At 40.4% G+C, this 12,549-nt stretch overlaps 1 protein-coding gene across 6 annotated transcripts in view; it reads right to left on the bottom strand.

Moving 5' to 3' along the window:
- The window catches only part of nrxn3a (neurexin 3a), a gene marked incomplete at its 5' end in the record, with an annotated part of 152,593 nt that overhangs the window by 29,711 nt on the left and 110,333 nt on the right, over nucleotides 1-12,549 (bottom strand). The gene's annotated exons all lie outside the window — the stretch shown is intronic.

Raw genomic sequence — 12,549 nt, 5'->3', positions numbered from 1 at the left:
CTTGGTTTACGTCCACACACGTGAGAAATTATCAGAGGACGTCCTCCTTGCTATAAAAACGACTTAATTCAGGGCGGGTTTAAATCTCCGAGGTGGCTGTTGATACCAACACAACAGTTCCATTAAAGTAAAATTAAGTGCCACAAAGACGGTGCCTCAGCAGAAATATACAGCCAAGCCTGTCACATTAACATAAAGCATGCCCTTCAGAAATTATTATGCCTCCTAATCTTGAGAACACTCAAATGCAGCATTGCACAAATGACCTGTCCAGCGTGATGCATGGATCCGTTTTCGTCTCGCAGACTGATGAATTCCAGCTTAGCCTGTCCTCGTCTTTGTCTCTTTATTTCTTGCTCCTTTACCTCATGTGCACGCCAGAACAGTGATGTGGAAAGCTTTTTTTATATATATATATAAACAATAGCCGAGGTGTGAAGGTGAAGGTCACCAAACAGTAGTGTGTCAACACAGATCCGGGGGATTGTTGCACAAAAGTAGAAAATCGATGATTTAAAGGTGCCATATGTAAGAATGTGGCCAAAAACGGTTACTACATTCAAATTCAAAATACAGAGGTCTTTTAGGTTTCATTTTTTGACGTAACCGGCAACCCGTGGTTGCTCGGCAGCTGAGATTCTACTGACTGCAGTGATTGGTAGACGGCGGTAGGTGGCGCCACATGCCAAAACATGATTTCAAAACATAAACATGATTTGCAGTCTGCAAAAAAATGTTTTAATGCAAATATTTTGACTGTACTGTTGTTGTTGGTGAGTTCAGTTTGTTATATAAATATTATTCCTGAGTCTCTGTGACATATTAGGAGGATTTTAGATTTATTACATAATGCAGCTTTAACCTATACTGAGTTCATCCTGGTTTAGGAATGCCCAACCAGGGTAAGAAGGTGTGGCTTGGTCAAGCCAGGTCTTTTTCGAAATAGACCCTGAGGTTGATCACAGATTTACTGATGCTGAATGTGTGCCGCGACAGCTTGTAAAGGAAATAAAGTGAAAAAACTTTTTTCTTTTCCCATATTTTTTGCAAATGAGCTCCTCACTTACTAACCACTGCTCCACAGAAGTCATCATATTTGCAATTCAACTCATGTTCGTAAAAAAAAGTCGTACAGTCTGCAGTGGAAGATCTCCTACATGTTTCCCTGAGGGACGTTAGATGTGGATCTGTGTGCAGTCTAGTGCACCAATCGCACTAGGGATTACACAAACATGGTGAAGCAGCATTTAGCTGTTATGCTGCACACAAGTGGAACAAACACCACATATGAATATTTTTAAATCCAGGTTAAAAACATTTATTTTCTCATTATGATTCAGCTCTTTTGAAGCACTTCAATCTTCTGCACAGCATTTTTTTTAGAGTAAATTATTGTCTCATGCTGCATATTTTATGATCCACTTAACTTTTTATGATTGCTTTTGTTCAAATTGTCAATTTCAGTTTTCCCAATTTTAAATTGCATTATTTTATTGTTATGTAAAACACATTGAGTCGCCCTTGTGTATGAAATTGTAGCACAATATTCTGACCAGGGAAAGTGATGTGCCAATATGTGACTTCATCACCAAATATATACGGAACAGTTTGAGTGGTGCATTTTCCACATTTTCAACCAAATGCATAAAAAATGTTGTCACAATTAGATTATCTAATGCTGGCTAAGCTACACTTCCTCGTTATCAATCTGATCTTATTTTGGCTTTGGCCAAGAAGAAAGAAATTGGGCTGATAACCAGAGGGTTGCCAGTGCTACCCGCTGCTTCAAAAACAACTCATTTTAATTATGGTTAACTAATTATGGTTATGGTCTATCAGCACACACAAAAATGTCTAGTTTAAAGGTTTCCAATCTATCTATAAAGCAAGTTGTGTCTGTGTGTGTCTGTGACAGGCATATCTAGCTGACGGTTAGTCAGATCACCATAAGATTTTGGATATGGGTTGAGCACGGCCCGATGGTGTGCATCCTTGATTTTCACGTTTTTTGGAGTAATTTTAATTTTCACGGATTTATCACGCTACACCAGGCAGGGGCTCCGTCAGAACACACCAGCGATATCAGTATTTCCACGCCAGAGTAATCTTAACTCATCTGTAAGTCTATTTAGCCTACCTATCTTGCGGAGTGGTTTGATGTTCGAAGTTGCAGACGTTGGCATGCTAATCGGATATTTAGCTTTAGAAGTCGTAGTGGTCTTAGCATGCTAAGCGGAGGGTTAGCTTCCTACGGGCACTGCACTAATTTACTCAATTGTCCCATTAAAAACAAACAAACATAAACCTTGAAACGTTTCTCCAAAAACAGAACATGAAGATCAATTCCCAATTTGGAAAACTAACAAAACACTACCACGACACAAAAAAGGGACAAAAAACCACAACAACAACAACAACTCCCCATCGCTTTTACTGATTCTATCAATGTGAACAAAAGAACTGAGCCCAAAAACCTAAAGTGAAGTGGGAGTTACTGGACAGAGGGGAAAACAATTAACGGTCAAAAAAGAAGAAAAAAAAAACACTTTCAACTCAGATACAGACTTGAAAACAGTGAAACTCCTCTCAACCTATACCTGTACAAGCTCACAGCCACACTGATTACACTCAGCTGAGACAGAACACAGGTGCACCCAATAACTCCTGATTAGCAAGAACACCTGTGACATTGATTCTGGCTCTATAACAAAGTGTAGTCGATGATGAAATGGCATGGCCCAATGGTGTACATCTATCTATAAAGCAAGTTGTGTCTGTGTGTGCGTGTGTGTGTGCGTGTGTGTATGCGTGTGTTCTTGTACTTGCGGCATACTGAGGACCAGTGAGGGTTTTTAACCAACAAAGTGAGGTCATTTTTACGAAGTGAGGACATTTTGGCCGGTCCTCACTTTGTTTTTTCATTGAAATCACTTCCTTAGGTCGTAAACATGCTATACTCACCCACTATAGCACGGGCTACTAGCAGCACTGCGTAACTTCGAAGTAATCCATATACAAAAACTTAAACTGAACAAGTTTACACCTTGTTCAGTAAGTGCACATTTCTTCAATAAGTAGTTCATGAAACCTATACTACTACACCAAGTACCTAATTGGCTACTAGCACAAGTACTAGCAAGTACTTTTACTGTGTACTTTCAGAGAAATCCAGAGACAAAATTCCTTAAACTGAACAGGATTACGCCTATTTGTCTAACTTTGATGTGGAATAAAACCCATTTCTTCTATCAGTACTTCATGAAACCTAGACTACTACACCAAGTTCCTCATGGGGTACTAGCACAACTACTGTCAAGTACTAGCACTGTGTACCTTCGGAGTAATCCATATACAAAGTGCCTTACACTGAACAAGATAAGTACACATTTCTTCAATAAGTAGTTCGTGAAAATAAGGACGTCATTGGCTACTAGCACAAGTACTATCAAGTACTTTTGTGAATTATACACACTTTGCACAATGCGGTATTGTCACAGTGATCTATGTGGTCTTCCAACACTAAACACTAACTACAATGAATGCCAGTATAAAACAGTGGAGGCTCAATGTGTTGAATTGCTTCAGAAATAAAAAATAAGAGTGTTTTTTGACCCCAATCAGACAGGCCTTATTAGTTAGATATAAGACTATTTTTTACCTGATCTGTATTTTGTCCCAACCCATTATTATATAAATAAATTGACAGCGAGGAGCACTTAAAGGAAAGTCAGTGGGTCACTAAAGCAATTATGATTCATCTTTGGTGGACCAAGAGTATGTTTACTCATTTTTTATAGCAATCCATGTGGGTGAAAACAAAAATAATCAGCCTATAGTTGATGCTGGGGGAACTGAGCCACCACATGAAACGGTGACTCATTTGTTAGTTTGTAATGAAGCTCCTAGATAATCTCCTTTCACTCCCTTTGATCTTGTCTTACGCGTAGGTCGCCGAACATCCTGACTTATGTCAAAGAAATCGAATCGAGTGAAAATTGCTTTTTTCGCGTTGGCATCCAAATTTGCTGTTTTTCCCCTGTCAAAAGGGCCGTATAGATCGAAATTGTTTTCGCTTAAAATTTTATCGAGCACCTTTATAGCGCAAGCGTCAGAGTCAGGGGGTGTGTGGAAGTCTGCTGAATCAATCTGAAAGATCGAGAATGGAGGCGAACAAATATAAAGATCAGTGAAAAGGAAAATAGACTCTTTGTCATCCTGCTGATTGCTGCGATAACCTGCCAGACTGCTCACTTGTGACCAACCCAATAATGCCGAGCAATGAAAAGCAGTCAGACTTCCTGCAAGGCCTCTCATGGTAGCATAATGGCTAATTAATTCCTTGGGGGTTTATTTATGTGCTACAAATAATAGTTGATAATTGTTTTCTCCCGCCCGGAATCGTGATATTTTCTACTTGCTTGATGAACAGGAACAGTGGCAGTCGTGAAAAGACATTTTTCAGTTTATTTGAAGGCTCACGATGTCGTGCTTTGTCATGTTTTGAGAGCATTTTCCTTCATTCTCTTACAGCACCGAGCAGGCAGAGCTTTTCTACTTGGACCGGTTGTATTTATTTGTAGTTGTATTGTGTACGTACCACTGTCCCGTGAAATGTAGATATTGGATGTGCATTGATTTTGGAAATATGACTTGTGGGTGACTGTCTCAAGCGATCAGCATCATTCAGCTTTGGTTTAAGGAGGGGATTATTGATACTACTGATTCACAGAACTTGTAGGATCACAATAAATCAGAATAACAAGGCAAATTGAATCAGTGCTCAAAGGCGCCATATGTAAGAATGTGGCCAAAAACGGTTACTACATTCAAATTCAAAACACCGAGGTCTTTTAGGTTTCGTTTTCTGATGTAACTGGCAACCCGTGGTTGCTTGGCAGCTGAGACTCTACTGACTGCAATGATTGGTAGACGGCGGTAGGTGGCGCCACATGCCAAAACAAATTTTTTTTTAATGCAAATATTTTGGCTGTACTGTTGTTGTTGGTGAGTTCAGTTTGTTATATGAACATTATTCCTGAGTCTCTGTGACATATTAGGCATATTACATATTGACATATTATATTATTTTATGGCCAGTTGATTTAGATTTATTACATAATGCACCTTTAAGTCAGAGGTATCAAACTTGTGGCCTGCGGGCCAATTTTACACAGCCCGCCACTTAATATCAAGTCATAATGAGTTGTTTTTTTCATTTTGCATCATAAACACATTTATATTGTGAAGTAGTTATCGGTCCATATCAAAACAAACACTTTTACTTTTAAATGATGTGAAATATCATCATAATTATTATTTTGATGTGTGACTGGGCCCCTACTGACCAAACTAGACACACACACTAAATAATTAGCACATCACAAACTTACTACAGGATGTTTTAAAGATTATGACGATGCACCTCCTCACGGCACATTTATTTCTAATTGAATTGAGTGACACTGTATTATTTAATGTAAATGCTGCATCCACAGTTACTTATAATGTGTGCAGATACTGTACGTCTCTACACTGCAACCTTAAGCCTCACACTGTCCTCACTGTCTTCACTGTCCCACCCATCAAAGTCAGCCAGATACGGACAAATTTGTTTTGTTTGCACACAGTTGGCGCTTTCCTCCCTGCCTGGGCTGGGTATTTAAAAAAAATAAAAAAATAAAATTAATTTAATTCAGTCTTTGAAATTGATCGAGCCGTATATCTCAATTGGCAATAGCTCTTTTCCCCCCACGCATAACCATGATTGATCCTCCCATTCTCTTTCTGTTCACAAAGACCAACACAAAATGATAAATGGTTCTACTCGAGTCTCACATGGATGAGCCCCACAACACTCACCGCTGAGTTCCCCCTGCTGTATTTCCTAAGCTGTGCTCAGGACTATATTTCAGAAAAACGCCGGTCTGACCTAGGAGTGCATTTACTCTCTTATTGCACCACTTCGTCTTTTGTCAGTCTCCTCATCATAAACCATGTGACAGACTCATGATGGATCTATAAGCTGCAGCATTAGGAGGTGTCCACCAGCAGCATCACTGATCCACACTTTCTACCTTCAGCTCCAAAAGATCCATTTTTGCCAAAAAGGCATTTGCGTTTTGGAGCTGAGAGCACTAATGTCGTTCTTATAAAATGGCACAGCATGTTAATGAGCATTCGCAATACATTAACCTTTTATCAGGGTATTATGTATTGTTGTGGTATTCTCTTCGGCACAGGACATTCTGTAATTCCCGAACTTCACCCAAGAGCAGAGCACAGGATGCTTTTTTTTTTTTACAATAAACATAATCCACTTCGATCACAACATGTCCTTCACTGAAGGCAACGGCACAAATAATATTTGTACACCTCATATATTATATGAGGTGTACTATTTATCATGACAACATTATTAAAGACCTGGACAAAGTGATTATTAACCCCAGAGGTGATTCTAGAGTCTGTAGGGGCCCTAGGCAAAACTCCTGGGGGGCCCTTCCTTCCAAACAGTGTTCCTCACCATTATGTAACAAATAATCTGACACCAAAGAAAAATTCAAGTTCAAAATAATTTTTTTTCAAAATGAATGAAATAACATGGAAAAACCTTGTAATTAAAAGGTATGTGAAAATATAAATGTAAAGAACAATAAACTACTAAATAGCTTTTAAAAAACTATATAAACTGAGTGAAAAAGATATGCATTACACTGTAAATAATCCTCTTCATTTTCCAACTTGCAGAACGATAACTTCACACAGGTTAAAGTGAGGTAGGGCCCCTTTAGGGAGGTTTCCTACTGAGATGTCATTGTAAATTGCCCATTGTTGTTTAAGGGGGACTGGGAGGCGGCTGGTCACTGCACATTTCAGTAAAAACAGCCCTCAGGCTCCGAGTGTCGGGGGCCCCCTATCGGCTCGGGGCCCCCAAGCAGTTGCCTGCCTTGCCTGTTCACAAGCTGCGCCTCTGATTAACCCCTGCTAGTGTCATTATTGTAGTAGACAATGACAATGACAATAGTGTCAAGTTTATAATCCACTCGAAAATCAGCCTGAATTCACGTAGTCTAATCCCAGCATAAGGGAGCACAGAGACTAAACACACTCAACTCAACTCAACTCAACTTTATTTATAGAGCGCTTTAGGCAGCTAAAGCTGGTACAAAGTGCTTAACAGTACAATAAATAAAACATGGCACATAAAACATAGGAGACAAAATAAAAACAATAAAACTATAAAACACTAACAATGTTTAAATAATAAAAAAACAATAAAACTATAAAACAATAAAAATGTTTAAACAATAAAACACTAAAACAAGAGCAGAGTCTCATGCTGAGTTGAACGCAGAAGAATAAAAATGTGTTTTAAGATGAGTTTTAAAAATGGACAGTGAGGGGGCCTGTCTAATATGAAGCGGGAGGGCGTTCCAAAGTTTGGGACCGGCAATGGAGAAAGCTCTTTCCCCTCTGAGCTTCCGTTTAGACCTCGGTACCTCCAGGAGCAGCTGGTCAGCTGACCTGAGGCACCGAGCAGGAGTGTAAGGATGGAGAAGCTCAGAGAGGTAAGGCGGGGCAAGACCATTTAAAGATTTAAAAACAAATAAAAGAATCTTAAAATGGACTCTAAAATGCACAGGCAGCCAGTGAAGGGAGGCCAAAATGGGAGTAATGTGCTCCCTCTTACGTGCTCCAGTTAAGAGGCGAGCAGCAGCGTTCTGGACCAACTGGAGGCGTGAGAGGGAGGACTGGCTGACTCCAAGATAAAGAGCATTACAGTAATCCAGCCGAGATGTAACAAAGGCATGGATTACTGTTTCAAAGTGCTTTTGTGAGAGAAAAGGCCTCACCTTTGCCAGCTGCCTGAGGTGAAAAAAGCTGGACTTTACTGTTGCCCCAATTTGCCGGTCCAATTTAAAATCACTGTCCATAATAAAACCTAAGTTTGTCACTAAAGGCTTCACATACGATGCCAAAGGGCCCAAATCAGCAGGGGGGGGTTCACTAGAGCCGCTAGGACCAAACATTATGACTTCCGTCTTCTTTTCATTAAATTTTAAAAAGTTCAGTGACATCCATGCTTTTATGTCATCAAGACATAATAGAAGTGGTTGCAGACAGGCATTTTTCTTACTCAGTGGGACATAAATCTGACTGTCGTCTGCATAAAAATGAAATGAGATGCCATGTTTTCTCAAGATGGACACTAGGGAGGCTGGGATAATCAAACACAGGTGAAACTAATAACACACAGGTGAATCACATGAGGGCACGGCAGACGATCAGAAGGGAAACAGGAAGTTCAAATGAACAAGGTACAAATATGAGGACCTCGTACAAAATAAAGAACTAAAAACCCATGGTTACGAAAACAGAACACCACAACAACAAAACTCTAGGGGGTCACAACAGCAAGGGTTAAAACTGCATAGCCGTGTAGAATAAACACCCCATAAAGACCACAACGTTTAAACTTAAGGTCACGTGTATTTGAATGTGTTTGTTTGTAAGATAGTATAGGGTTAACATTCTTACGTTGAATACTTTCTTTACAAAGCAGGAACGATAATTTGAATGTAGTAACCATTTTTGGCCACATTCTTACATATGGCACCTTTAAAGTAAAAAACAAAAAGAAAGTTTTAAATCAACCACTTCTACCACTGAAAACAAATGGGGATGAGGTGACCTTTCCTGACTGTTGAGCAGACTGTCTTTTCCCCAGCCTCTTTAAATATCCTGCATTAATTTTAGGTGAGATCATTGACCCGGCAATGGACCCACTAATGAGACATTTATTGGTATAGTTCATCAAATAACACCAGGATGATGGTGTTAGTTTACTGGAGGGCCGACACACATTGCTAATTTTCACGTGACGGTAGAACAGTGACACTGTCGCCGGCCGAAGGTCGAACGCTCCACACCGGAGGGAAGGGATTTACCACACTGTGGGCTCATGGGAAATATTGTTCACTATTCAGGGGGTAGACACAAACTGAGAAAACCTGAAGCACTTAAAAAAAAGAAAAAGAAGTTAAAATCAATTTCACTTCTGCAGTCTGTAGGAAGTTTTGGATGGATTGGATACAAGCCTTGTGGCTAACCCCCCAACACACACACACCATCTGGGCCACAGCAATGATGAAACCCTGTGTCAACAGACAGACAGCCGCCTGTTTCAAAGGAAGATCTCAAAGGGTGTGCATGTGTACGCGAGTGTGTGCTTGCGCGCGCAGTGCATGCATGTGTGTGTGTTCTTGCACACACTTTGACCAATAGCTGATTTTTTAAAGCACAGTCACAGCAGAAATATTTCCTTCCCAACCACCCAAAGCTTTCACGTAAGAGCCGGAACTTTCCACAGAGCTGAGGGCAAGTCATGTGTCCAAGAAATGGAATTTTCAAAGAAAGTATAGAAGGAATAAACTTGCAATTGAAGTCATAATGCAGACTTCAGCTGTTAACTTGTATCTATTCTACTCTCTGATAATTCACTGGACCAATTCACTGGGATTGGGAGCTGAAGAAGATTTTTCAGCTATGGTAACATGATAAGGAACATAAAGGCTAACATAATGCAAACACTGTGCAACCTCATTACGCACAGCGCAAATGCTTTCATTTTCGATTAGCATTAGCATAGCTAGCTGTGTTGTGACGGTCAACACAGTGACACAGAGGATGTCCTTGAGGTTCTTTGAAAATCAAGGATGCACACCATCGGGCCATGCTCAACCCATATCCAAAGTCTTAGGGCGATCTGACTAACGGTCAGCGAGATATGCTCGTCACAGACACACAGACACAACTTGCTTTATAGATAGATGGTATTGGGTGTACGGACTAAGAAATCAAAGTATGAGACTGTACCTAAAAAGTGTACAAATGCTTTGTCGCTCCAGTTGTACCCTATCAGCAGAGCCGTTTCTTGCTATATGCGGACTATGCAGCTGCATAGGGCCCCACAGCCACCAGGGGGCCCCCAAACTGCCCCCAAATTATATTTTTGAGAATTAAAAGTACCTGTTTTTGTGTATTGGATGCATTCATTATGCATATATTTGCAAAGCATGTAAGTGTTTGTGGGGTAATCAGAAAAAGTTTGAAAAAATAGGGGCCCCAAATAGTATCTCGCATAGGGCCCCCAAACAGCTAGAAACGGCCCTGCCTATCAGGGTACAAGCACTGTGTAGCACTTTAAAATGTGTACCTGCTTGTTTGTACCTCTAAAGAAACATTTCTGTACCCCTAGTGACAAAAATGTACCCTTTATGTCCTGGTACAAAAATGTACTGATTGGTACTACACACTGAGAAAGGTACAGTGCTTGTACTTTAGGTACAGTCTGGTACTTTGATGGCGATGGCTCCGGTGAGTTCTTGTAAGTCTGAACAGGATGACAGTGAGTCAGCATGCACTCTGAAAGTGAGGGAGCGAAATAGAACTCAGCCATCACTAATTAGGTTATGTACACCCATGCTGTTCCCACAGTGACGTGAGAAAATAGCTACTGTGCTCTCATATCTGTAACAAATAGCAAGCAGATCCAAAATCTGACCTGAGGGTAACCTGATAGGTCACACCAGGTTCATACATAAAAATCAGCGTCAGGTTGTGTTCGGTTACTCAGAATGTAGTGCCATACTTATGTATATACATTACATCCATATTGATGGACACAAGGATGCCCCTGTCTGCAAAACAGTGTGTGGGGGGGAGGGGGGTCGGGGGTTGAAGCAGTAACCATGGCAACGGTTGCACATCATGGACAAAATAACACAAACTTGACACGGATGACATCGGCTGCATCGGGCTCAGGCTGAGTTCCGACGATGAAAATAGAAAACCTGTCAGGCCCAGAAAAAAAGTTACCTAACAATAAAACACAACAACAAATGTAAATAACTAAAAAAAAAAAAACACTGCTTCTTGCACAGATGACCTTTGTGAAGAAGGTCGATCTCGATAGTGGACAGTGTCAGTTAAAGGTTCTATATCAGAATTGTTGGCAGGAATTGAATATACAGTACTACCCAAAAATATGTTTGTATAAGTGTATATTTGCTCAAATAAAACTATTTTTATTCATAATAAGCCTTTTGTTTGGGCAGTAACTGCAACTGTCACTCTTTAAAAAATGTTTCCTTCTTCCTTGGACTGGAGTGGACGCAGTATTATTAACAAATGAACACATTTAACAGCCCTTATCTTATGCTGCCGCTTAGAGCGTTCAGTTATTTATTAATTTCTGCTGATAGAACTCTTAGAGCTGCAGCTTCTGGTGCTATTGTCTAAAGAGTATTGATACATTATCTCCGTATACAATATGTGTTCAACATTGTCTTCTTTTGTTCGGCATTTGCATATTTCCTCTATTGTTACGAGTCAAAATGAAGCGCAGCCGTTGCAGATTAGTACACACGGTGCACAGTGACGCACCAAAATCAACAAAAGGTGGCACACAGTGAGACGAGGAGGAAACTGAATGACACCATTCCATCTCTATTTTGGGTCAGATGTGCTGACGAGACTTCACGGTAATTCTTCCAAACTTCGAATACAGATGGGAGGCAGAGATACCAGAAGTTTCCATCTACGTGTTCTTCCACGTGTTACACATGCAATGTGACATTAAGAATGACCTACTTTATACTGACATACACAACAAATGAAAGGGAGTGGATCCCTCACCCGTGCTTCTCCCTAAGGTTTGTACCTCTTTCTTTTTCCCTGTTATAAGGGTTTTTTTCCCTGGTAGTTTTTCCTTACCCTGGTCGAGAGTCTAAGGTCAGAGGACGTTACCAACCCTGTGAAGCCCCGTGAGACAAACTGTGTTTTGTAATTGTGGGCTATATAAATAAAATTTGATTTGATTTGAAGTTGACCAGCCCAGGAAACGATACAAATCTCATCGTCAACATACTGGATACACAATAATGTTATTGCACTTTCCACTCCACTGTATGCCAATACTGTGTCAGTGGATAGATTTGGTTGGGGCACAAAGAATGACATCTCCAGTGATGCCACAAGAAACATTAAGAGAGCTGAGATGGAGCTACAAACACAGGAACTGATACAAGTTTCATTATCCACTCACAGGTAAATATTAGCCATCTTTGCACAGACACAAGTCAGCTGTTCCTCTATGCTCGGGTGTGTAACCCTAACCCATGGCTGACAGACCTGGACTGAACCACCATCACCACACGCCAGAACAGTAGGCCTGTGCAACAGAGTTTTAATCTCCTAAACTCTAACTTCAACCCCAACCCCAACTCTAACCCTAACCCATTTGTTGTGTTGGAGACCAAAAAACAGGAAACATTAAGAGAGCTGAGATGGAGCTACAAACACAGGAACTGATATTTCCATTATCCACTCACAGGTAAATATTAAGCATTTTTGCACAGACAACAATTCAGCTGTTGCTGACAATATGTGCATCACAGTTTCTCTGTGCTCGGGTGTGTAACCCCAACCCTAACCCCAACCCTAACTCATTTGTTGTCATGAAGACCAAAAAAGAGATGTGAATTGTGG

This window comes from Microchirus variegatus, assembly GCF_963457635.1.
Source record: "Microchirus variegatus genome assembly, chromosome: 21".
Lineage (NCBI taxonomy): Eukaryota > Metazoa > Chordata > Actinopteri > Pleuronectiformes > Soleidae > Microchirus > Microchirus variegatus.
The sequence above is the reverse complement of the archived record's forward strand: the minus strand, read 5'-3'. Positions and strand labels throughout refer to the sequence as shown.